General features: G+C 52.4%; 1 long non-coding RNA gene across 23 annotated transcripts in view; it reads left to right on the top strand.

Moving 5' to 3' along the window:
• Positions 1 to 26,786, top strand: part of LOC137751561 (uncharacterized) — a 379,806-nt gene that overhangs the window by 56,762 nt on the left and 296,258 nt on the right. For all 23 annotated transcript variants that reach the window (XR_011070852.1, XR_011070845.1, XR_011070857.1 and 20 more), the window contains one exon: positions 12,161 to 12,505. This is a non-coding gene — a long non-coding RNA (uncharacterized lncRNA). The remainder of the gene's footprint in view (positions 1 to 12,160; positions 12,506 to 26,786) is intronic.

Raw genomic sequence — 26,786 nt, forward strand, 5'->3', positions numbered from 1 at the left:
CCCTGCATTAGCAGGCAGATTCTCAACCACTGCGCCACCAGGGAAGCCCCCTGATTTAAGTCTTGTTGCTGGGGGCTGGACGTGCTAGACTCCTGGTGCCCAGGGACCCCAGGCTTTATCTGTCCCGAGGCGGAGTCCCTCAGAGCAGTTACCGGGTGTGACTGCCCCTCAGCGTGGGTTGTGGAAAGAAATGATTAGGACACAGTTCTTTGGTGCTTTTGGACCTACAGCCAAGAACTGTTCTGGCACCCAGAGAAGAATATCTGCAAATTCTAGCACCAGATACAGATTCAGAAACAAAACCAAGCAAAACATCTGGAATTTTTTTTCCTAATTAATATATGCTTGTTGAAAAATGGCCTCCACACACTTACAGAAACGTAAAAAGGAGGAAGTGACCTTCCCGTGTAATGTCATCCCTGTCGTTTGGCAGAGAACGTTAACGAAAGGAGTCAGAAAACCCCGGCTTGGAATCCTGCCTTGACTGTTTCAGTTTCTTAAAGGTCTCACATGAGGGAAAAGTCCTGCCATCTCCAAGGTACTTCATGAGAGTTACAGGAGATGTTTGATGAAATTCTGTCCAGGGCTGTCATTGGTCCTTTGTGGGTTCAATAAGTGTTCTTTGTCCCCATCCCTGCCCCTTGCTTCTGATCTTCTAGGAATCCAGACACGTGAGAGTATCCATTCTCTGACCTGTTGCACGGGGCCGCCCTCTCCTCCCCAGCCCTGTCCTCTCGCTTGCGGGGGTGTCTGGCTCTGGCTCTCCCGCCCCGGTTAGGCAAGGACAGTGGAGCAGGAGGCGTCCAGCTGGGAGCGGCTGTGGTGTCACAAGACCTGGGCCTACCTCTGGCTCCGGGCGTGTCCCCCTGAGGGTTTTGGAGGGAGTCTGGGCAGGTTCTGGCCAAATGCACGCTCCTCTTTGCAGACTCTCGAAGGTGCCCACGACACACACCTCAGTAAGCACGACCTGTGTGTACTTGGCGCCTGGATTGCCTGAAGGACAGCACTTTCTCATCGTTAGCTAATTTGGAAAATGAACGGAAGGGAGATACCTTTGAATTTCTGCAAGTGTGAAGAATGATGTCTGTCATTCAGGTGTGTTCTTGGCTGCTGAGAAACCATTGGCTGCCTTTCAGTTACTGAGCTGCTGGAGTTGGTAATAATGGCTAACACGTGCTGAGCTCCTTCTGTGTGTGCGGGCCCTGCCATGCACTTTGCCTGCATTATCTCATTTTATCCTCCCAGCAGCCCTATGAAGCCCTATAAGGGCAGGTGTTAATTTCTGCGGAGGAAGGTGAAGCTTCGAAATGCTAATAAATAAGCCTCCTGGTGTGCACAGTGAGTAAGGAGACAGGATGCAAGTGGGCTGTTGTGATTCCAGAGCCTGAGTCTCCAAGGGGATATTTCCCTTCCGGAATCTCTCTGCTCCACTCCTTCCGTGATTCAGCACCATTCACTTTTCCTTTGGAATCTTTTTGCCTTCTCTCCGTTAAAGAAACAGTCTCCATCATTCTGGCCAGGCACAGTGACTGACACAGTAGGTTTGCAGGAAATGCTCAGTGGATGACTAGCCAGCGTGAGCATTAATTGAGCAGCTACTAGCTGCTAAGCAGCTGCAGGCTTGGGTTCTGGGAAACGGGGAATTTAAGGATAACATAGCTGCTATCCTCAAGCTGCTCACCCACAGCTTTGTAATGGAGAAAGCTCAGATCCAAATGATGGCAGCTCAGTGTGGGACTAGGGCCGTGGAGAGAATAAGGCCTGTGTGCTTTTAGAGCATCCCAGTTCCGCATATTGGGTCACTGTGCCGGAGCAAACGGGCCAGAGGTGACAGGCTTGGGATTTGAACTGATATGGTGTCTGCCTTTATGTGGTGGGAGCGATGCGGAAGGGGCAGCAGTGGATTTAGCTGTAAGTCACAGGGGTATGATGAGAAGATTGGGGAAGGCACAGTGAGAGAAAGGGCTTTGCAGGATGAGTAGAAGTTCACCAAGAAGGCTGAACAGTTAGAAAGACAGCAGAAGCAGAGGCCCAGGGGAGAGTCAGTGAGTGACATGTCCAGTGTGCTCAGACTGCAGGGGTAGCTGTAGCTAAAGTTGAAACTTTAAGAGCTGGGACCGTGGGACCTCAATCCCAGCTCAGCTTATTACCGCCTGTGTTATAGATTTTGCGGTTTTTTTCAATACACCAATTTGAGGTGTGTGCTGCCTAGAAGACAATCGGTAAATATTAGCCGTGGGCATTACCTTCAGCCTGACTGTGAAGCAGTTGACTGTCATCCTGCAGGTTTGAGACCGAGAAGCAAAATGCTTAGATGTGTCCCATGATCTGTTCATCCTCAAAGGAAGGTCCTCGTCCTCCTCACGGCTTAGACTGAGGTGCCGCTGGGCGCTCAACGTGCGGGTTTCTTTCGACATGAGCCTTTGGGTGCCTGTGTGTGTGTAAGAGGAAGCAGGAAGTGATGAGATGTGTTGTGAGCTGTACTGAGTTTTCTGTGCTGACTGGGGGAGAAATCAGAGTATTTTAGCTGCACAGCGTCCCCTCCTGCACCATCTGAGATCTGTTTCTCCTCCCGTTGCTATGGTTTGTGGGGTCCAGGGGGTCTGCTGGGGCTGCATGCTCCCTGGAGCCCGTCTAAAGGATTAGAAGAGCTCCAGCCAGGCGTCGTGAGGAATGAGTGCTCAGGCATCTATTCTCCTTTTTCTTTTTCCTCTTCCAGTTCCTTCCTCTCCTCTAAATCATGCCACGTTTTCAGGATTTAGAGTGTATTCTTTTCCTTTTTATCTTTTCCCCCTTTGGAGACAAAAGGAAGTTTACAGTTCTGCTACTTCCTATTTAGGTGACCTTGGACAAGCCACCCCAGTGAGCCTTAGCTGTTCATCCGTGAGATGCATCAGTAACCACTTCGGAGGGGTGGGTGGGCACCAAGCGAGACCCTGAGCCTCAGGAGCCCAGCTCGTGGCTGGCCCAGAAGGGTGCTCAGTAAGGGTAACCCCCTCACTCCCTCCCAGCAGCAACCTCTCACAGCCTCACTTTATCTCAAAGGCCTCACACTGAAGAGAGAGCAGTTTGCCCCCAGGCACAGAGCTTCTCCAGTGAGCCCTGCGGCATCCCTGTATCACTGCATCACCCTGTATCACTATCGCCGCGCATCACTATCACCCTGCATGTCTGTCCCCTGAGGGACCTATAGAGTAGACCGCTCCCCAGGCCTACTGGTCAGAACTGCTGTGGGTGGACCTTGGGGGGTCTGTATTGTGACAAGCCCCTTGGTGATTCTTAGGCACACTCAGGTGTGAGACCCACTGGCCCAGAGAAACCTTTTGGGCGCCTAGTACTGAAACTCACACCGCGAAGGCACTCGGTAAATAGGGAGTGATTCATGTACACCCCACACACAGCAGTGTGTGTGTGTGTGTGTGTGTGTGTGTGTGTGTGTGTGTGTATGTGCGTGTGCGTGTGTGTGATGTTGAACTTGACTTGCCATGGATGCTGTGATGCCCTGCCACTCAGTTCCCACGGAGCTCTGGAGACTTAAGTTCCCCAAGTCAGGGTTGTTTTTTTTTTAAAAAAATTTATTTATTTATTTATTTAAGCTGTGTTGGGTCTTCGTTTCTGTGCGAGGGCTTTCTCTAGTTGCGGCGAGCGGGGGCCACTCTTCATCGCGGTGCGCGGGCCTCTCACTGTCGCGGCCTCTCCCGTTGCGGAGCACAGGCTCCAGACGCGCAGGCTCAGTAGTTGTGGCTCACGGGCCCAGTTGCTCCGTGGCATGTGGGATCTTCCCAGACCAGGACTCAAACCCGTGTCCCCTGCATTGGCAGGCAGATTCTCAACCACTGCGCCACCAGGGAAACCCCAAGTCAGGGTTTTTATTTGGACTACGATTCTGGTATGTTTTTAATGCGTTTGAATTTCTGCTGCTTATTTTAAAATTTTCTTTTCCTCCTTTTCTACCTTCCTTCCTTCTGTCTCCTTTCTTTCCCTCGATAACGTTCATGTTGCCCATGTACTTTCTGTCTCCTGACCCCAGATGCCGATGGGATGGGATGGAAGAGGGGCTTGCCTTTGGTGTGCAGGGGAAGGAGGAGAGGCAGGTGCAAGCCGCTCCGCTTCCCTCATCACTCGCTGGATATTTTAAACTACTCCCTTCTTCCATGGAGCACTGGGGTGACAGCACAGCGGTGATCGCTTCCCGAACCTCACAGCCAGTCTGTTGGATTTTTGTTCTGTCATCTCTGCCTCCTGTCCCACCATTGCCACTTTGGATTTACCCAGTGTCCCATGGGCAGGCAGCTCGCCCCCCGAGTTTACTTAGTGAAATATGCCCATGTGACTTGAAGGAAAGACCTTTTCCGTGAAAGTCAGAAATGCATTCCAGAGTCACAATCGTGACCTCCCTGGAAGCCCAGCTAATCCAGGTAATAAGAGGAGTTGGAATAAAGGTGATGATTATGGGATGTATGGAGCCGTGGGACGGGGTGGGGAGGGAAGGTGCAGCAGGGTTGTCGGGTGGAAAGCTCTGTTTTGAGGAAACGAGCTTATGCAGAGATGCAGAGGAAGTCAGTCCCCAGCCCCCGAGAGCCCGGGAGCTCAGGGTGCTGGGAACATGACCCAAATCCTAAAGCAAGGCCAGGGTTTGGTGTCATGGTGGATCTGGAGGAGGCTTGTAGTCTGATGGTCCCGAGTTAAGTTCCACCCCTTGAGAGCTGTGTAACATCGGGCAAGATGCCTTCCCTCTCCATGCTGACATTTCTGTAATTTGGGGATTTGAGACCTGTCTCTGGGGTTGTGAGCATTAATGGGGATTAAATGGGGGAATTAAAAAGGGCCTCTTCTGTGACTGGCGATTAATAAACCCTGTTTCTCGTCTTCCTCCTTCTACCCCTCCCACTACCCTGAGCGTCTTTTCCCTTCTTCTCAACTTGTACACCTCTCAGGCTGCACATGATCCGTCCATGAAAACAGCTCCAATCCCGCGCAGGGCTCCCTGAGGTCCTGGAGCACATCCATTGCAGTTTGTGGGCTCAGTCCTTCACTGCAGTTTGTGGGCTCAGTCCTTCAGTGCAGTTTGTGGGCTCAGTCCTTCAGTGGACTGTTTATTTCCCATAGCCCCGTTGCTTTAATGAGATTTGAAGCTCTTTGCAGGCAGGGTGTGAGATCTTGACTTTCCTTCGGAGTTACTTTCTTGGAGAACATAATGCTTCCTAGAGCTTCTCTATTTGGAGTCTTCAAGGGTGGGTTCTACTGTCCTGTAAAGAACTGTCTCTTTAGTCACTGTTGGGTGGCTCAGTTCCGTGGCCCTTCGTCCCCTTTCTTCCTGGGATTTGACTGACAGTTGGGTCTTTGCTGACCTTTCCCTGCGGTTCTTTATGGGCAAAAGCAAACAGAAGGAACTTAAAAAAAAAAGACTTTGAAGGCTTGTCATTTGTAGAAGGAAAGTGTTCATGGCTTTCTCAGCTCATTTCAGTGTCTTAATCACCTTCAGGGTGTAAAGGATCATGGAGGTGAGCTGATTAAATGGAAGGTTTTCTTTTATTGAGGACCTATTATGTGTAAGGGCTTGTATAGGTTAATTCTAATTTCCCCCCTAATTGTGCAAGGCAGGACCTATTTTGCAGGGAGGCAAGTAGATTCAGAGAACTGAAGTTCAAGGTTTCACAGCTGTTTGGTAAGCATTGGAGCTAGAATTCTCACCCTGGTCTGTTTGTCTATAAAATGCTGGTCATCGCTGGGCACGGCTCCCCTCCCGCCCACCCTGCTGTCTGTCTTTCCATCCATCCGTCTGTCTGCCTGCCTCTTTCTCTCTCTTAAGATTGCTGGTGCTATTTCTCTCTGGTCTGGTCTAGTTAATGAAAAAGAAAGCTATTGTGAAGTAATCCCAGGGATCTGTAATCAAAACAGCTGTACCCCCAAAACGGGTGGGTCTGTAGGACAGTCTATGACGAGTGTGGTGCCATCACATTCTACCTGGGTGGGCGCTGCTCCCAGGTTTCTCCAGGCCCATTTGTCTTCTCACCTGCAGGTGGGGAGAAGCAGTCAGGGGTCAGTTATTTTGGGGAGACCCACTGCCGCACTCCCACCCTGTCATCCCTGAGCCTGGTGGGAATGATGTGATGGGCAAATGTCCCACTCTGACGAGGAGCCTTCTGGAGCAGCATGTTGTGGGCAACACGAGACACTTACCTCGGGAAAAGAGCAAGGCCCGGGACCCACCAACAGGTCATTGGGTCGGGGCGTTCTGGTCAGTTCCTGGCAGTGGATACTGATGCTTCGGGAGTCTCTGTTCGTTGCATTTTCTAGTGACCAAACTCCCAAGAGCCCTCCCCAACTCTGTCTTCCAGAACCTTCTTATCCTGTCACCCTGCCCCCTGTCTTTCCCTCCATATCCCCCTTCTAAGGCAGGACAGCCTAGTGGTTAGGCAAAAAGGCTGTGGAGGCAGAGCGCCAGGGCTCCTATCTCAGGGCCTCCGACTCCCGCATGGCTTTGGGCGTACAGCTTGCTGTGTGCCAGTGTCCCCTTTTGAAAACGAGTTCCTACCTCACAGCATTGTTGAGGTTACACAACATAAGACAACCAGCGCTCTCGGAGCGAGCTTGCAGGAGGTATGGCCCTGCTCTGCCAGGCTTCTGGTCACGCTGGCTTCAGGAGCAGTGCCTCTCCCAGGCATCGTGTGCCCAGCCCACCCTTTTCGCTCAAGATTTGCTTCTTATTCTGCATCCCAGAGGTCTTAGCTAGGCCACCCTGGGCAAGTCACTTTACCTCTCTGGGCCTTGTTTCTCAGCTGTTCAGTGAGGAACCAGATTATTTCCAAGGTTTCTTGTGCTCTGACACGCTGGGGCCTCTCACATTCAGTGTGGTCCAGCCTCTCCTCCTCTGCCGATCACCCACTACCCTGCCATGGGAACCCGGCCATCACCAGCATATCCGATTATGGCCATGCGCCATCTGCCCGTTCATATCTCTGGATCTCTTGGTGTAGCCTGAAAGCTCCCTGAAGGCAGGGATCCTGTCTTTCTTGACTGATGTGATTTCCAGCTCCTAGCGCCATGCCTGACATTGTGAGCATTCAATGTGCAGTTATGATTAGTCACTTACTATTCCAGCCAACATTTACTGAACCTCTGCTGAGTTCTCAAGGGCTGTGCAGGTCTCCGGGAGCCTGGCTGAACCCGAATGTCAGAATTTTTAAAGAATGGCTCTAATCGGTGGAGGTGGAGGTGGAGGTACCTGGCCTTAGATGGTTCAGTGCAGAGGAACTTCAGTCCCTTGCTGACTTTGGTGAGTGGGGCAGGGCTCAGTCTGCATCTCCCAAGCAACAGTACTGGCTGATCAGGACGGTTGAGGTGATGCTGACTTTCTGCTGAGTCAGGAGCCCCCGTGGGCAGGTCTGGGCACCGAGCATTTTGTATACAGTCTCCTCCACATACGAACCCCAGAGGACATGCATTTCGATTCCTCGTTTTCATTCAGCAGGTGAGGAAGCGCTTCCAAAGAGCCTACGGGCTGTGCCCGTGGCCAGCGCGCGACTGACCCTATTGCGATGCCCACCCTGGTTTATCTGGCCCTCGAGCCCCCATCCTCTGAATGAGGAATTGGGCGAGTTGGGGCAGGGGGAGAGGGGGAGCATGGGCTGGAAGGCTTGGAAATTCCAAGGCAGCTGATCCGTGTCATCCCAGCACACACTGGGGAGACACTGAAACGAAGCAAAAATAGAGTCAGTCAGCAGTCGGACAGCTGCCGCTTTCCCTGGGAACAAATCTGCTTGATTTATCTCCCCAGGTTAGGCAGGCCCCAGCTCTCGGGGTATCACTGAGAAATAATATGGACACGGCTGGAGAAATTGCCGCCGCTCCCTTCCTCAGAAAAAGACAAAGCAGACACCTGCTTGGTAGCAGCTGTGTTGATGGAGTCTTGCGTACCTGAGAGAGAGCGAGGCCAGCTAAGGTGGTGCGAGCTTTACCGACTGGATCCTCCCCTTGGGGAACTGGTCCGTCCTCCCCACAGCTGGCCCCCCTCCCCGCCCCGGTAGCTTTCAGAGGTGGCGTGGTCAGCATCTGCTGACTCTTGCTTGCTCCTACTAAAATTAACACTCTGACTGATCACTGCGGCAAGAGAGGGAAAGACAGAGAGAGAGAAAACATACACACGGAGTCCAGGAGACCCAGAAGCAGAGAGAGAGCTTGGAGCCCAGCCAGGCACACACTAGGAGACACGCTCTCCGGCTCCCACCGTCACAGGCAGAGACTGTGTTTCTCTCCCAGTGTCGGCGCCGGGGGCTGCGTGACCTGGCTTTGTGCATTCCAGTCTCTGCCAACCCTGGATCCCTTAAGCCTTCCTATTCCCAGAGCACTCCTCTGTGCATCCCATCTTTAGGGGAAGCTGGTATTTTAGAAAGATGCTCTCTTGGTGTCGGGTAGGACATAGAGGCAGGCTGTTTCTCATTTTTCTTCAACATGTTCACTACCGGGCAGCGGTCAGCTGTTGGAAATACCTGGTAGGGAGGGTCAAGAATGAAATGACCTATTTGGGCCTGACAGAGGCAGAGGCTAAGAGGGGGAAGACTCAACCAAGAGAATCGGGCCAGGGGCTGTATTTTCTTGGGGGGCAATTCCATGTCAAATTCCGTGTCACTAGGCCAGAGCGAGCTTATTTGTGAAGTGTTTCCCTAAGCACCCTCCCCGGGGCAGGGTCAGCTGTAAGGCAGCAGGGCATGAAAATACAAGGCAGAGAAACCTAGAAGGGGCCATTCCCAGGCCTGAGCGGGTGTTGCCACGTCTTCAGTATTCCAGCAAACGTACTTGCACAGGAGACATTAAAAAAAAAATGTTACCTAACTTTTTATTGAGGTTACATGCATAAAAAAGCACACATATCAGAAACATATAAAACAGCTTGATAAGACATCCAGTGTAACCGCCACCGGGATGGATAGAACACTGCCAGCGTGTGAGAAGCCCCCTCCTGACCCCTTCCCGTCACTGACTGTCCCTTCTCCCCTCACTCAGATAACCTTGTCCTGACTTCTAACAGCATAGATTAGGTTGACATGTTTATGTCTTTAATATAAATGACATCACAATGCATTCCCTTGGGTCTGGCTTCTTTCACTCAAAATTACATTTGTGAGATGTATTCACATGCTACGTGCAGTTGTAGATCATTCTCGTTGCTCTGCAATATTCCTGTGTGTGTGTGTGTGTGTGTGTGTGTGTGTGTGTGTGTAATATCCATTCTCCTGCTGGGGGGCGTTTGAGTAGTTTCCAGTGTGTGGCTGTCACGAGTATTGCTGCCATGAACATCCGACAACATATCTTTTGGCGAACATCGGTACACATTTCTGTGAGTTGATACCTAAGCGTGGAATATGTAAAGCATATATTCAGCTCTGGTGGATAATGCAAAACAGCTTCCCAAAGTGGTTGTTTGTCTTTCTTTCTTCAGAATGTCTGTGCAGCAGCTTGTATGAAAATTCCACTTCCCCAGCCAAGCCAATCCTGGGTATTGCCTGTGTTTTTTATTTTGGCTAATCCATTACAGGAAGAGCAAATGACCCAAAAGGAGTCACCTAGCAGAGGAAACAGAGCTGCTCCCTGAGGGAGAAGTGTTGCCGTTTGATGGTCCTAGAAGCCGTGGTGTGCCGCGCCCTGCCTCCTGCGTTCTTGCAGGTGGAGTCCGTGGCAGAGCTGCCTTCTTGCGAGAGCATCAGCTCTGCCCCTGCCCCCTGGTCAGGGACCACCGCTTTGCTGCAGTAATGCCCAACAGACCACGGAATAACTCTTCCCCAGGTGACAGAGCTTTAATGTGCCCAGCCCCAGCGAAACAAACTGGGCTTCGTGTTTGCCTGTGGGCCTCAGTAAACATTTAACAGACTGTGTGCCCCCTTCTCTCCCCTGCCATTAACCGGGGCTGGTGCCATAAATCCCTGCTCCCCTCCTGCCGTAAGCAGCCCCTCTCAGCTGACCCGACTCCGGTCCTAACTTTCTGGTGCGGTGCTGCTCCTGGGCCGGAGCCGAGGAGGAAAGAGGGGCGAGTGTGAGGGGTGCTGGGACAGACCGCCCTTGATGGGTGGGAGGCCGCCTCCATTTGATGTGTGAAATAAGGGCTGACCCTGAGCTCTTGGTGTGTGCCCAGCAACACCCTGAGCGCTTTGTGTTGATTATTTCACGTCAGCCTCACAGCACTTCCAAGAAGTGGGTAGATGTGATTTGCTCCCATTTTACAGATGAGGAAACCAAGGGTGAAAAATATTTCCCCAGAGTAACATAGCTAGTAAATTTGGTAGCTTGACTTCCGACTCTGATGTTTAAACCACTCTCCTGTACTTTTGTCTGGGGGCCTGATATTTAGACATTTAAGCTTCCTTTTGAACCCATCTTTCTCTTGGGTCTAAAAGCTGTGTCAGGTTGGTTTAAATGGAACAAGGGGAGCTCACTCTTTGACCTCTGGTCGCTGAAGAATGAGTAACACAGAGGATGGATGCCCTTTGGCATGGTTGCAACGATAGATGGAATAATGACCCCCAAAGATGCCCATGTCCTAGTCCCCAGAACCTGTGAATCTGTTACCTTACTTGTCACAAGGGACTTTGCAGATAAGATTAAGGTTCAGGACCTTGAGATAGATTATCTTGGATCATCTGGGTGGGTCCAGTGTAATCTCATGGGACCTGAGAAGTGGAAGAGGGAGGCAGAAGAGTCAGAGGAGATGAGATGATGGAAACAGGGTCCGAGAGATGCTGTGATGGAGGAAGATGGAGGGAGGGGCCACTAGCCGAGGAATGTGGGCAGCCTCTAGAAGCTGGAAACGACAAGGAAGCGGATTCTTCTTAGAACCTTCAGAAAGGAACACAGCCTGCCAACACCTTGATTTTAGCTTAGTGGGACCTGTGTTGGACTTCTGGCCTCCAGAACTGTAAGCTCATGAACTGTGTTGTCTTATACCACTAAGTACTGGAAAAGGTGTAATTGCAGCAATGGTTGCTATTGATGACAGTTGGCGTAACGGTCAAGCTCATGGGCTTTGGAGCCAGGTTGCCTGATTTCAAATCCCCGTTCTGTGGTTTTTCTAGCTGTGTGACCTTGGGCAAGTGGCTTAAGCTGTCTGGGCCTCAGCTTTCTCATCTCTGAAGTCAGGTGAGAATGATCTATAACACATAGGGTTGTGGTGAGGATTAAATGGGGATTCTACGCAGGGGGAATGTCTGGAACTAAGTTTTAGCCACGGCCCTTCGGGTAGGCATCCCGGATCAGGGCACAGACTTAGGAGACAGATTGGGCTCAGATTCGGGCTGCACTCTTCCTAGTTGTCTATGGCTGTCTTTCCTCATCTGGAAAATAAGGGCAGGAGTCTCAGGGTGGTTGGAGGTTGCATCAGATGGGGGCCAGAGCTTTTGGCAGGGTAAATGGTACTCCATAAGGGCAGGTATTGTTATCATTGGTGGGTAGGTGGCTGTTGAGCCCCAAGCCGTAAGCATTGTGGATCCGTCTGTTCTTCAGTTATCTTTAGAGTAAGTTAAATACGCTGGGTTAGGAGACCAAGGTCTCCCCATATAGCCAGAACAGTACTGAGTACCTAGTAGGCGCTCAGCAGTTGCTGAAGGAATGAATAAAAAAGGAACAGGCCCCAGGCCCTGCCCCGAAGACGTTCAGTTCATAGCACAGGACAAGGCCTGGAAGGTTGCCGAGGCTTTGTGGTTATCTTTAAAAAGAAACAAAACAGAGAACTACTTCCTACCAGCTGACCCCAAACCCCCTCAGCTGGGACCTCTGGGCCCTGCAGGGGAGCCCAGGGCAGTGTGCCAGGCCTGGCTGTGCTGGTAACTCCCTAAGCCAGCCACCTAATCTTTCTGGAACTTTCTGTCCTCCTCTTTATAATGGGCATACCTCAGCCCCTTTGCCCTACTTGGATAGTTCCTAAGGGGGAACCCTAAGCAGTAGAAAGTTCCCTTGGTGAGAGGGCTTTGGTGCCTGTAGGACACTCCCCCCCCCCCCCCCACCGCCCCGTCTCTGGCCTCACCTCTATTTTAGTGTCAGAGCTGCAGGGCCTTATCTTTAGTGATTCCCCTCTCAGCGTATTAAGTCAAACATAAGGAAGGAAGAATAACTGCTGCTCTGGGTCCGTGATGGTAACAAGATCGATTTTTCTCCTTCCCATCCCCAGGCTTGATCTTTTGACCAGAAAGGAATTAAAAAGATGGTCCCTCGTGATGGCTGCGCCTGTCAGCCGCGTGGAGCTCCCTTGAAGGATTTTCTGAGCCGTGTGGATGTACAGTGATTCTTGGCGCCTGAAGAATAACGCTGGTGGAAGCGCTCTCTCCAGTGACACACACCCGCCCCATTTCTGGATGCTAAAGGTGGTTTTAGGAAGGCCCTGGCTGAGTGCCTCGCGGATTCCTGCAGCCTGGACGCCCCTGGTGGACGGAGGACTGAAGCTTCCTGCCCTTGCTGCCGACAAGGAATGTTCGGCTGGGGCTCTGCCAGCTCCCTTGGGGGTTCCCTGTGAAACGTAAGGCCCACCTCCTCCTTGTTCACGTATCCCCCGCGTGTTCTGTCCAGCACCCACCTGGGCTTCAGGTGCTGCTTCCCTGGCTGGCGGGAGAGAGGTCACCACCACGTGGCCGGCTCTCAGAAGGGGCTGGCATTTAACGAGCTCGCTCTGTGTGTCTGGCATCGTGCTGGGTGTGTGTGGGGGACAGATGGAAATGGAAAGGTGCCTCCAAGGAGCCGTCACTGATGTTGTCATCGTGCCTGTCACCCTCTACTGATTTTCCTCGTTCGTGTGTCTGTTCTCATCTACTAGATCATACGTGCCTTGAAGGCCGGGGCCTCTTCCGCGTGGCTCTGTGTCTCCAAGACACTGTATAGTGCCTGGCACGTCTCCTGCTGCAGAAAGGGTGAATGAGGACACGATCGTTAGCGAGTTAAGACACTGCAGAGTAAACAGGGAGGGTAGGCATGGGGAGAGGATTTTCTGGCTCTGTCCTTACAGCTGGAAACCGAGAACTGAGCGTCCGCTGGGTGCCTGCGGAGCCAGAAGGGCCTGGGTTGGAATCTGTAACCCGTATCTGTGGAGTGACTCGGGACAAGTGACTGCTGGATTCCTTGCCCTTCTCTACTCAGTGGGGGTGACTTATCGTCGTCCTTCATAGGGTTGGTGTTGGTCCCAAAATAGTCGTGCACGTGCCGACACCCAGCGTCGTGCCTGGCACACGGCAGATGCTCAGCACGTGGTAGGGAAGGTCACTCATGGCTGCTTGGGGGAAGGCTTCCAGGTAGGAGGGGTGTTGCTTGGGCCTTGGAAGTCTTTCTGAGCAGAGCCAGGTGGGCCGTGCTGGCCTTTGAACTGGGAACTGCTGGTTGGCGTGGACAGTTGATCAAAGGTCCCAGTCCCCAGAGCCCACGGAAGGCCGAGTGGCCGGCCGGCAGCAGGCGAGGGAAAGGAGCTTCCTGTCCGCGTGAGGGAGGGAGCAGCCGGACTTGGGCCCGGCGAAGGAGGACTCCCGCAGTTCTGCAGTTGACAGGCTGTCCTGACCAGGCAGCTGTGAGGTTGGTGGCTCTGAGGGATGTTGGCCCAGCGTTGGGCTGCCCACAGGAGAGTGGCAGCTCCAACAGCCAGTGCCCCGTGTGCTCAGGTCGCCTGGGGCCACCTGGCACTTGGCTGCCAGGACGGCATGAGGGGTGGTGCCTGGGGTTCGATTTTGGTTGCGTTCTTTCCGGTTCCGCTCAGGCCCGATGGCACTTCTGAGCACGGCTTTCCCTGACCTCCTCGTGGAAGTAATGTCCCTCTGGTTATTCCTGGCTGTCCTGGTCCACAGCTCCTCCATGCGTTGTAATATTATAACCACTTATGCAAGGTATTTGATTTCCTGTCTTTCTCCCACCCTAGAAGGTAATCTGAGGTCAGGAGACATGTGTGCCTTGTTCACAGCCTAAACACGCAGCAGGCCTCTTATTTACTGCGTCGTAGTTGATCAGATCAGGTGGTGATTCAGTGCTTTTCTTTCAGCTGCTGTGAAAAGGACAGACTAGAGGCAGACATGCTTTTTGAGCATCTCTGTAACTTGATCAGCCCAACAGTTCCCCTGGCAGGCAGTGGTGTGCCCATTTTACAGTTGAGAACTTTGAGCGACCATGTAACTTGCCCAAGGTTATTTATGCAAGAGAAGGCAGAGCAGGAGGCTGAGAAGGGTGTGTTGTGTGTGTTGTGTGGTGTGTGTGTGAGGTGTGTGTGTGTGTTGTGTGTGTGTGGTGTGTGTGCTGTGTGTGTGGTGTTTGTGGTGTGTGAGGTGTGTGTGTGTGTTGTGTGTGTGGTGTGTGTGTGTGTGGTGTGTGTGTGTGTGGTGTGTGGTGTGTGTGGTGTGTGTGTGTGGTGCGTGTGGTGTGTGTGTGTCTGTGGTGCGTGTGGTGTGTGTGTGTGGTGTGTGGTACGTGTGTGTTGTGTGTGTGTGTTTTGTGTGTTGTGTGTGTGTTTGTGGTGTGTGTGTGGTGTGTGTTTGTGGTGTGTGTGGTGTGTGTGTGCTGTGTGTGGTGTGTGTGGTGTGTGTTTGTGTGTGTAGTGTGTTTGTGGTATGTGTGTTTGTGGTGTGTGTGTGTGTTGTGTGTGTGCTGTGTGTGTGTGTGTTGTGTGAGGTGTGTGTGTGTGTGAGGTGTGTGTTCGTGTGTTTGTGTATGTGTTGTGTGAGTGGTGTGTGTGTTGTGTGTGTGTGCTGTGTTTGTGGTGTGTGAGGTGTGTGTGTGTGTTGTGTGAGGTGTGTGTGGTGTGTGTTGTGTGAGTGGTGTGTGTGTTGTGTGTGTGCTGTGTGTGTGCTGTGTGTGGTGTTTGTGGTGTGTGAGGTGTGTGTGTTGTGTGTGGTGTGTGTGGTGTGTGTGTGTGGTGCGTGTGTGTGTGGTACGTGTGTGTGTGGTGCGTGTGTGTGTGTGGTGCGTGTGTGTTTTGTGTGGTGTGTGGTGTGTGTGTGTGTGTGTGTGTTTTGTGTGTGTGTGTGGAGCACTGCCTGCTGTGGAATGCTCCTGGGGTCCTTAGGACGGGGTTCCTCTTTGTCACCTGGGAGAGACGGGCTTTCAGGAAGAGCTCTGTGCTCCCTGTATGGCGGAAGCAGGCCCCATGCCGGGCCACGGGACCAGGTGTGGTTGGAGTCACAGTACAGCAGCCCCTGGGGTCCACGGTCTGCTAGGAGGAATTGGTGACAGTTGCTATGCTCGCTGCTGTCCACGGCCAAGCAGGACAGGGAGAGGAGTCCTCCGGGGCGGGCTCTTGAGGGTCTGGGGGTCCTTGGAGGGTTGGGAGGTTGGGCTGGGCTTGCAATGGCCATCAGAGCTCTTCCTGGGGACATGAGGGGCTCAGCTAGGCAAGTGAGTGGGGACACCGAGGCACGGCACTGCCCCTTCCGCTTCTGCCCTCCCAGGCCCCTCGCATGTCTTCTGCCATTTCCCCGCGCCCTCCTGCTGCAGAGTTGCGCCCTCACTTATCACATGGCCCGCAGCCCTGCTTTTTCTCCTTTTATCAGTTACTCCCTAGAATAACCCCATTGTGGTGGTCTGGGTTATCTCACGCTCCTCCCGGGAGGGGGTGGGTGGGCTTGGGCACCAGAAGGCACAGAATGGTCACGGCGAGAAGTAAGGTGCCCGCTTTCCCCCCCTCTGGCTGCTCCAAGCAGCTGCCCCGTGTCTGCGAGGGTGCACCCTGCGGGCACAGATGTAGGAATAATCGCCATTTGTTAAGCCACGTTCTGTGCAGGGCACGTGGCAGACCTTATTCCATTCCAGCCCCAGACCAGACCTATGGGGTGGGCCCTAGAACAGTCTCTTTTAGTGTTGAAGTAACTGGGAGCCCAGACAGGCAAAGCAGGTCTCCCCCACGGAACACAGGCAGGATTGGAGCACAGTTCTCACGGATTCCAAAGCCGCTGGTTCACGCGGCTTGGAACTGAGAGACACAACTTCTACTCCCTTCTTAGCCCCCAGTAACTGTGTGACCTCGGGCAGATCACCTCCCTTCTCTGGGCCTTGGTACCCTCATTGCTAGGGAAACTGTCTCATTTCTCTTCTAGCCTGGGAGTGAAGGCAGCAGCACTTACTCTGGGAAGGCAGGTATAAGCCAGGATGCTTCTGGCCAGGTGCTGACAGGTGTAAGCCAGGATGCTTCTGGCCAGGTGCTGACAGGTGTAAGCCAGGATGCTTCTGGCCAGGATGCAGCCAGGTGCTGCCGGTCCTGGTGGGCCTGGCGCTGCTGCTATGCTGCTATTTTCTGGGTCCACATCGGCTCCTCCAGTTTTTTCCTTTGCAATTGTGTGACCAGTTCGCATTTCTGCTTGGCCTAGTATCATCTCACAAGTCTGTTTTTAGTTGCTTGGAAGAACCCATTTTTCTTTGAGCCCTGTTACCCCAGGCTGCTGCTAGAGCATGCCTGACCTTTTTTTAAAAAAATTTAATTAACTGATAGGCCCCTGTGGTGATTGATAGCACACATTCTAGTTGACGGGGGAGGGTCTGGGGGATGCAGGGCTGCCCCCCACCTCCACGGACACCCAGCCAGCATTCCTGGAGATGGCTTAGCGGCCTGGGCCTGTTCTCCCATGGGGAGGCCTGGGCTCCTGGGGTCCGCACAGGCTGAGTCTGGAGACCAGGCTTGTCACTGAACAGCCATGGGGTTGCTTAATGGATGGTGTTTATCAAAGCTTGATTAATCTTCCAACCTGGGGAAGTAGGTGGAACCCCACTTTTACACATGAAGAAACTGAGGTTCAGAGAGATCCGGAAAACTACCAAGATTATCTCAGGAGAGTGCGGAGAAGCTGGCATGCCCTCCGATCTGTCAGCTTTCAGCCTCCCTGCTCCTGCTTGGCCTGTGGTTCTCAAGAGTGCAGTGAGGTGTACAAGATGCCTCTAGGTTATAGAGGGGCCAACTTAAAAAAATTGTTTTATATTTATTTTAACTTGAATTAGAAAAAGACCGTGATTGGCATAGGAGACCTGTGATTTTGCAGCTATTACTGCTTAGGATGTAGTTACGTAAGTTAAAAAAAGGTCAATTTTGCAAAAATGTTAAGGTAGCAACATGTGGACACAGCTCTCCTGCAGAGGGCTAAATTTGGAGCACATGTCCTTGCTTCGATTGGTGGCACTTTGGCTGTGTGGCCCCGGCCACATCACTGGAGACAGAGTGTTCCTCAGACTGACCTGAGTAGCTCTATGTCACTGTGCTGTTTAGTCCACTGTGATCCTCCCTAAATCCAGAAGATTCATGATGAAACGATTGCACAGCTCAGTCTGAAGCTAGATTGAAAACAAAAAGAATCTCGGAATGATAGTGCTTTATAATCCTATAATTCTGCTCGAATTGACAAAGCCTACTGATCTCAGCTCTGCCAGCTCTATTCTACTTATTGAGCACCAAAGTTTTCCAATCAACTCCTGTATTACTCTCTGGGATTGGATTATGAAGTAGTAAATACTACCACTATGTAATCAATCCATGACTCATTCATTCATTTTTTTATTCATTCATTTCTCCTCAGTAAATAGGGGATAAATATTACCTACCCTATGGGCTTATTGTGAGAATTAAATAAGAGATCATACTGAAGGGCTTACTTCAGTGCCTGACATATAATCAGTACTCAGTGATTATTCGCTATTTTTAAACCAAGCGTTAAAATGGAATTAGAGGAGCCAAACATACAGACCTATGGAAATAAAGACCATTGAGGATGCGTGAGTTACTAATATTGAACATTAAGTTTAGTTCTGAGTTCCTGGTTAGCACGACACACTGAGTAGGTTATATTTGTGTCTAAATCAAGGCTTGGCAAACCTTTTCTCTCAAGGGCTGAGTAGTAAATATTTTTGGCTTTGTGGGCTGTACAGTTCTGTCACTACTAGTCAGTATCTGCCTTTGTGTCTGGAAAGCAGCCATAGACATTATGTAGATGAATGGACATGGCTGTGTTCCCATAAAACTTTATTTATAAGAACTGGCAATAGGGACTTCCCTGGCGGTGCAGTGGTCAAGAATCCGCCTGCCAATGCAGGGGACACGGGTTCGAGCCCTGGTCCGGGAAGTTCCCACATGCTGTGGAGCATCTAAGCCCGTGCGCCACAACTACTGAGCCTGCGTGCCACAACTACTGAGCCTGCGCTCTAGAGCCCGCAAGCCACAACTACTGAAGCCCACACGCCTAGAGCCCGTGCTCTACAACAAGAGAAGTCACAGCAGTGAGAAGCCCGCGCACCGCAACGAAGAGTAGCCCCTGCTCGCTGCAACTAGAGAAAGCCCGCACGCAGCGATGAAGACCCAAAGCAGCCAAAAATAAATTAATTAATTAAAAAAAAAAGAACTGGCAAAGGGCCTACAGGCTATAGTTTGCCCCTTGGTCTAAATGAAGGAAACCTGTTTGTCTTTGAAAGTGAGAGACTCCTCCTGGATATAAACACTAAAAAAAACTTGTTACAAGATGTAGTCTTTATATGAGGCTTGTTAAGCAGCATATGGATGGTGCTTTCATTGGGGTTTTACGGAAAATACAAAAGACCTTCACACTGTCGGTTCTCTTACCATTTGCATAGCAGACATTTGTTGAAGGCTTACTATGTGCCATCCTCTGATGCTCTGACCCATAGTAAAACCTAAAGACACGTGCATTTTGGCAGGGGCTGCAGCGTTAGCAAGGGGTCATCTTGGTGACTCTTTAGGGTGTCATTTCAGAGGAGTGTTTTCAGTGTTGGATGCTCCTTCCAGCCCCGGAATTACACACAGGCCTCAGTGCTAATTTGAGTGGCAGGCCTGGGCGCCCGGATGCTACCTCACAGGGTGCCTGGGACCGGCTGGGAGATCTTTGCCCTCCTTTGGCTGAGAGGTGCAGTTGTTGGAAGACTGTGGTCTTTGGAGCAAAACACAGCCAGGTTGTGAAACTTTGCTGTTTCATAGCTGTGTGACCTTGCTGTAGTTCCTAAACCTCTCTGAGCCTCACTTTCATCATCCGCAAAGTCAGGACCATAACACCGCTGAATCTTTAGTTCTTACCTGAGTATTTGCTCCTTCAATGTTAGCTCCTCCCCGTGGGGGCCCAGGGGCTGCTGGCCCTCCCTCATCCCAGGAAGCCAGGTCCTGGCTTTTTCAGCTGGAGCCTGAAGTGTGAGAATGGCTGTCCCCTCCTCCTGGGTGAGTGTTTAGTGTAAAAAGTCTTGAGAAAGGGGCTTCCCTGGTGGCGCAGTGGTTGAGAATCTGCCTGCCAATGCAGGGGATACGGGTTCGAGCCCTGGTCTGGGAAGATCCCACATGCCGCGGAGCAGCTGGGCCCGTGAGCCACAATTACTGAGCATGCGCGTCTGGAGCCTGTGCTCCGCGACAAGAGAGGCCACGACAGCGAGAGGCCTGCGCACCGCGATGAAGAGTGGCCCCCGCTTGCCACAGCTAGAGAAAGCCCTAGCACAGAAACGAAGACCCAACACAGCCATAAATAAAAAGAAATAAAATAAATAAAGCATGACACAAATTAAGCAATGTGAATACCATCAAGCTTTTAAAAAAAAAAAAAAAAAAAAAAAAAAAAAAAAAAAGTCTTGAGAAAACACTGGCCTGCGGAATTCCGAAGTTAATGAAGGGGGCAGATTCCAGGAGGGTCTCTGTTTGACCTCTCACCCTTTCCCCAACACCCTGTTATCCCTGAGTGGGTTTGGAGGCAATGGAAGGTTTATAGCTACTACACAAAAAATCTCTCACGCAGTGGGGCAGGGCCATGGCCTTGGCCGCTGGAAGCCTGGGTCAGCGTGGGTGAGTTTGAGCCTTTTCCCTGTGGCGCCTGTTTAACCTGGCTAATGTGAGAGGCAAGGCAGGCCATCGGGGGAGAAGGGGAGCATATTTGAGAAAGTTGGGGAATGATTCTCAGTTTCTCCAAAGGAGGGGCGGAGTGAGGGGCTGTGTGAGAAGTTTGAAAGGAGACTCAGTTGCCTTAAAAAAAAGGGGGAACATTTTCTTCATTATTCTGACATTAGAACCCATACATTCTATTCAGTTAGGACTAGTGTAGGATAAAGAGAACACGCTTTTGTGGGTGGCTGCAGTTTCAGGAGATGCTCTCTACTTCTGCTTTATAGAACCTTCAGGGAAAAGGCTTTGGAGGCCAGAGCTAGGCAGTGATATGCCATGGCTTAGGACGCTGGAGGCTGGAGTCCAGCTCTGTCTGTGTCTGCAACTCTGGGACTTGGGTGGCTATGGTGGGCCTTCGAGGAGCTTCGGGGCCTTGGCTGTGCGCTTGTGTTCCCATCTGCCCTGGTTGCTCTCTCTTCTCACCTGTCACCTTGCTGGCACCCATGGTGGTGGGGGGAAGCTTGGTCCCCCTTTCTTGGTCTTGTTAAAATGTCAGCCGTGCTCATAGCTGGTTTTGCAGGGCAGTTGCTGGCAGTGGGGTCTTTCCCTCCCATCTACCTATCTGCTACCCTCTATGACTCTGCATGGGGGTGGGGATTTCTGGGGAGAGGGGGTCGGCTCCACCTAATTACCAAGAACGGCCCTGAGCCTCCCCTCCTCCCCTGTGGAGGCTTATCTGGCTCCAACCAAAGAGCAGCTGCTCCCGGTGAGGTCTCTGAGTCACTCAGAGGTTCAGGACTGGGTTTAGCAGGAGGCGATGACATAAACAAATAAACATTAGCCAGGACAAGCTCCCAGCTTTCTGCTCATGCAGGGGCCCTGGAAACTCCTTGTTGCATGTTCGGGGAATATGAGGATACTCATCAGAAAGCGAATTTTCCTGATGGAGAAATGCTCCAGGGAGGTGATGGGGATGTGTTAGAAAATCTGGTGTTTCCTGGCTGTGTAATCTTGGGTAGGATGCTTGGCCTCTCTGGACCTTCATCGCCTCCTCTGTGAAGCTGGTTATTGTGAAATTTAGATGACCTCAGTTGTAAAACCCAGCCGGTGGTTAGTCCCCCTTCTCGGAACCTGACGCAGAGTAAACCCCGGACTTAGGTCAGATTTGCGAGGCGGATTGCTTCTGAGACTGTCCTGTTTTCCGGTTGTTGAGTCAGCTCATGCTGGTCTTGGGACTTCTCTGAGGCCTCAGCTCCTCATCTTTCAATGAAGGGGCGGTCCTTGCCTTGTGCCCCTCGTGCGCTTGTTGAGAGGACTGAATGAGTCACCGCTGGGAAGGTGCCTGAGAGCTGGACAGCGTGGCCGTGTCTGGTTGAGCTTCAGAGCCCAGCGTTGGTGGCTGAGCCTGATTCCTCGGGGAGGGAGTGTGAAGGTGGCAGAGGTGACTGGGTCGAGCACATGCCATAGGGTTAAGGCCAAGTGGCACTAGACCGCTGAGGCGTGTTCAGGATGCAGGCAGCCCCACCTCCCTTTAAAGTAGCGGTGCTCTGGGGTTGCTATGGGTGACCCCAGCTCTCTGCTCCACTCCGTCCTTCTCGGTGACTCTGCTGCGTTTGGGGGTTTCTTTGCATGACGTGAATCATCCAGATCTGAAACACAAACCAAGAAGCCACAGAAGGCCACTTAACAATGGCCCTATTCCCACCCCCAGGATTAACAAGTGTTACATGATGTTGCGTGTTTGCTTTGGATCATTGCTTTTGTAGATATTAAAAACAAACTAGAGATAAAATGGACGTTTGTAGGGCCTCTTCTCCCGTTCCATTTCCTTCTCTTCATAGAAGTACCACTCTTCTGAACTTGGTCTATTTGGAGGGCATTCGAGGCACCCTTTGAATATTTAAAATTCTTACGGAAGTGGCATAAGGTAGGGGTGTGATGGCTGCAGTTTGCTCTTTTCACGCCTTATTATGTTTGGGTGACGCCGCTGCTGTGGCTGATCCTTCATGCCCCTCGTGGTAGACTTTGGGTTGTTTCCAGGTTTTTGCGGCCATAGGCGACGCTGGGGTGAGCTTCCCTGCACACATCTCCAGGTGCACGGGCAGGTGTCCCCAGGGACGCAGGGCACGGCGTAGGCACACTTTCAGCCTTGCCACAGGTTGCCGCACTGCTGTCCTGAGGCTTCATCTGCTCCCTAGGTAGCACCACCTCCACGTGGCTTTGAGGTTTCCAAGTTGACATTGCGTTTGAATTCAGATAGCACTGGCATTTTGCATCTTCCTGAGGATGATAAATGCTTCGATAGCAACACAAATAATGGTGAAAGGGGAAATGAGGGGAAATTCAGGCTCAGGCTAAGCAGACTGTGGTGTGGTGAGTGGGTGAGAAAAGACTTACGGGCACATCTGGCGTCCTGTGCTCCCAGGTGTCAGGATGCGGGGCATGAAGGGGAGGACTCTTTTCTTGCTGCCTGGAGAAGCCAGTGCTTTCGTGATGCTTCTATAGTATGATGTTTGAGTCTTGTTCTCAAACGTTCTGTCAAGTGGTCAGGTCTGGCATAGTGGGCATAGCAGGTGTCGATGTGTAGGCATTGATGATACAGTGCTTGGGAATCTGTTGCCCTTTGTTGAGTTCCTGCGATGTGCCAAGGTTGAACTAATTCTCCCAGCCACCCCGACAGGTGTAAATGCTATCTGAGTCTAACGTCACAGCTGTGAACACGGAGGCTCACGTGGGTTCACACACCCAGCGAGTAAGGCTGAAGCTGGGATTCTGACCTTCCCTGGGACCTGACCATGTTCCCCAGGCTGCCTGCTCCCTGCCCCAGAAATGTCAAAACGCATCGCGGGAAAAGCCAGGACTCTGGTCCCAGATGGACAGAGGGGACCCTGCGGGGGTCCTGGCTCTCTGTGCCTGATGGGAGTGACACTAGCCTGCTCTATTTACAGTCCCTGGTTCTCCCGCGGTGTCTCCGGAAGTCACGACCTGCTGGCCGGCACTTGGGGAGGACAGGAAGTTGTACCCTGGCTCTGCTGGCTTGCTGGGGGCATGTTGTTCCCGTGGCCACAGGGGAGACGGGGTGGGACGGGCAGGACTGTGGGAACAAAAAAAAACCCCTACAACAGACAATTCAGGTCATATAGTGGACGACTCCTGGATTATTAGGAGATGACTCAAATGACCAGATTTGGGTCAGGAAGCCTGGGCTGCAGGAAGATAATGTGAAATCTTTGGATTTTTTCCGGGAGTTCTTGCCTTTTAAAGGATTTTGTTTTCTAAGTTATCAGCCGAGGGATCATGGATTTTGGGTTTTCCGAGGCAGGGGTTTATGAGGAATATGGGGGTGTGTGTGGGGGAGGGGTGGGAGCTGAGGAAGAGGAAGATGGGGCAGGAATGGGCACGTTCCACCCCAGTTTCTTCCGGATTCAGTTTCTCTCCCAGGAACAAGGGGCCGATTCACGTGGCTCCAGCGGCCTTGCTGGCCTGGAGTTGGGCCCGTGCCTGCCAGTGACTAAGGAGGAAATGCCATTTCACTTATCCTGTGGCCCTGCATCCTTCAGGCTCTTCTCTATCTTCATTTTGCAGCTGCCTCATCTTTTTGGCATTTGCCTCTTTCCTTTCTTTTTCTTCTGGGTAATATGCTGAGGTGACGTGGGCTACGACTCCACGAAACCCAACCAAACTTCCATCTTCCACACACAGTTGGTTTCGGGCGACCTGGGCTTCGTGTTTTCAAGGCGGTCCGCAGTTTGGAGAGTTGGTCCTTGTGACTTGTGCTTTGTCAGTCCTGTAGGGTTCCAGGCAGTTCTGAATCTGAGGTGGGACTTCTGGTTAAAAACGTCCAGGTGGACTTTTTAGATGGGAGAGCCGCCACTGTCCAAGGGCCACTGTCACAAGGGGGTGAAGTGCGCCACCATCACCGGTGGTGAGAGGAGATGGCAGATCTGCTGGGCGGCGTTCCACCTCTGCCGGGCCCTGCTGGTCTTGGCTTTGAGCCCAGCTGGGGGGTCTGCAAGGCCTCCTGGCTTCCCTGGCACAGCCAGCTGCTCTGTCCTGTGTGCTCTTTTCTCTGATGTGCTTCTGCCGCATGGGTGTCTCTGCCAGGAGCCCGGGAGCGTTTCTGGTGGGAGGACCAGATTTTGGCTCACCTTGTACTCAAAGCCCTTTACTTGGGGCCAGTTCGTGTTTGCGGATGAATGCAGAGCTCTCCAGAGACCCGGTTGGGACTTTCCAAATTTAAAAGGGATGGGATCCTGCAGGCTGCTTTTCCCCTTGTGTACCAATCAGTGGTTGTAAGTGGATGTGTGCCGTGTTCTCAGGGTTGGTCCTAGAAAGACACGCCTCCCCTTCCCTAAATCAGATGAGACAGCAGGAAAACAGTATAAAAGGGGTTTAATAAAATGATGTGAGGAAGCCTGCGTTTGCACCGTGGCCTTGTTACTCACGAGCAGGTGACCCTAGACCGGGCAGTTCCCTGAGCCTCAGTTTCCCCAGCTGCAAAATGGGAGCAGTACTACCTGCCCACACTCAGGGGATGGTTTCCTGAGCTGGCACATGTGTGTTTAATACGGGGAGGGAGCTGTCTGGGGAGTGACCCATGGACACTGCTTTTCATTTATGAGCTCAGTGGGCGAGATGGACCTTTCAGAACCACTGGGCGCTCTGCTGAGGGTCCGTGCTGTCCTTAGGGGGCCTGGTGTGTGGGGGGCGGGTATGGGGGTCCGGGAATGGGGAGGCCTGCATGGTGGAAAGCCAGGCAACGGGCAGCCCCTGCAGAGACACAGGGATTACCCTCTGGGAGGCAGTGACCAGCCATCTGGAGTGGAGGTTGCGGGGAAACTGTTTGGCCAAAGGATTTTGGAACCAGACAGAAGCAGGGCCCTCCGAGCTCTTTTGCTTCTAGGATTGTTGTTCTGGGATTGTCCCTGAGGCCAGGACTCACCGTGTGCCTGCAGCTCGAGAGCCGCAGGCGGTTTTTCTAATTGGGGGCGGGGCGGGGGCGCGCGGAGGCTGTGCTTATGGGGCCAGCCCCGAGGCTCCCGCGCACCACGTCCATCCTCGCCCCTGCCTCGAGGCCAGCTCTGCTACATTAGGGCTGGGGGAGCGGTTAGCGGGGTGTGGGTGTCCCCTGGCCGTTTGGGGAGGGCGATGGGGTGATGGGGGGGCTGAGAGGTGTGGAGTGATGAAAACCTGCACAACGGGGTGATGCTTCTGAAGCTGGTTTTTGTTCCTTAACACATCTCCTAGCTCTGGAGCCTGCTCTGTTTCCTGGGCCTCTCTGAGCTTTGGTGTCCTGATCTGCAGACTGGGGGTAGGGACCTCCGTTTTGTGGGGCAGGTGTGAAATCCTGACCTGAAATGGTCATGCTTGAAGGAAGCCGACAAAGAAGTTTAATCCCTCCCTATTTTCTTTTCTTGTTTTTTTTTTTTAAATTTTATTTATTTATTTATTTATTTATTTATTTATTGGCTGCATTGGGTCTTCGTTGCTGCGTGCGGGCTTTCTCTATTTGCGACGAGCGGGGGCTACTTTTCGTTGCGGTGCGCAGGCTTCTCATTGCGGTGGCTTCTCTTGTTGCGAAGCATGGGCTCTAGGTGCGCAGGCTTCAGTAGTTGTGGCACGTGGGCTCAGTATTGTGGCGCACGGACTTAGTTGCTCCGCGGCATGTGGGATCTTCCCGGACCAGGGCTCGAACCCGTGTCCCCTGCATTGGCAGGTGGATTCTTAACCACTGCGCCACCAGGGAAGCCCCCTCCCTATTTTCTTAACTGTTCTCTGTCGGTGGTAAATCTCTGTTGGACTGATACCCCATGAAGCCCATACCAGTCAGATCAGTGAAGTTAAATGGCTCCCTGATGATAGTAATTAGATTAGTAACAAATAATCAGAGCTGACATTCATCTAGTGCTTATTAAGTCCTGGGCAATGCACATCAGACCTCATCTGTTATAAGATTTAATTCCCGCAATCATCCTAGGATTGCAGCAGTATAATTAGCCCCATTTTACAGATGAGAAAAACGGAGGATCAGAGAGGCTGAGTACAGTGTCTGAGGTCAGACAGCTAAAAAGTGGCTGCATTGGTATTCCAGCCCCAGCAGTCTGGTTCTAGAGCCTGTGCTGTTAATCACTGTACTAGCTGGCCAGGAGGAGGGAGAGAGACAGTGTGTGTGTGTGTGGGGGGGGGTGGTGGTGGAGGGCATTAGAGATCATTGTAAGGCATTCCTGTGCTAACATATTGGTGGGGGAGGCTTGCTTGCAGAAGCTCTGACAAAGACACCACAGTTGAGGATTCTGGAAGGGATGGGGATGTGGGCTTTACTCAGGCTCCCGCAGCTTGTCAGTCCCAGTGCCTGCACTGGGAGGGTCTGGGGCAGGACCTGCGGACACCCACCTGCTCCTCTGCCGGCTTTGCACTGTGTGGGATGAGGAGGGGGCCCGACAGGACTCCCGGAACTGCTTGACCTCCCCATCTGGGCTCCACGTCTCCCCAGCTCCTCTCAGGAACTCCTCCCTCTGGTTGACCGCCAGGGTCCTTTGATCTGGACATTGCTTTTTCGGGCAATGTGTCAGCTGAGTGGATCCAGGTGCATGTGTGTTGGGGACACCACCCCCCCCCACCTCCAGGAATGCTGCCTCCTGCTGGGTGTGCCCCGGACCCGCACAACAGAGTGGCTGGTGCTCCCGGCTGCCAGGCTTAACCTGCTGGCCTGGCAAAGGCTCTGCAGGGCTGTAGACCGTGATCACTGCAGCCGCTGTGAAGCATGGAGCTGGAGCCCCCAGGGAGACGACAGTCACAAGGAACAGGCTCCTGCGAGCCGGGCGCTGCTTGGGGCTCCCTCTTGTCATGACTACGGACCCCTGCGTATTCACTGTCTTACAGACAGGAGACTGAGGCCCAGGGAGGTTAAGGAGCTTGCCCAGAGGCACAGCCGTAGAGCTGGAGCCCAGCGCCAGCCGTGTATCTGCGGGCGTGCTTA

This window comes from Eschrichtius robustus, chromosome 17, assembly GCF_028021215.1.
Source record: "Eschrichtius robustus isolate mEscRob2 chromosome 17, mEscRob2.pri, whole genome shotgun sequence".
Classification (NCBI taxonomy): Eukaryota; Metazoa; Chordata; class Mammalia; order Artiodactyla; family Eschrichtiidae; genus Eschrichtius; species Eschrichtius robustus.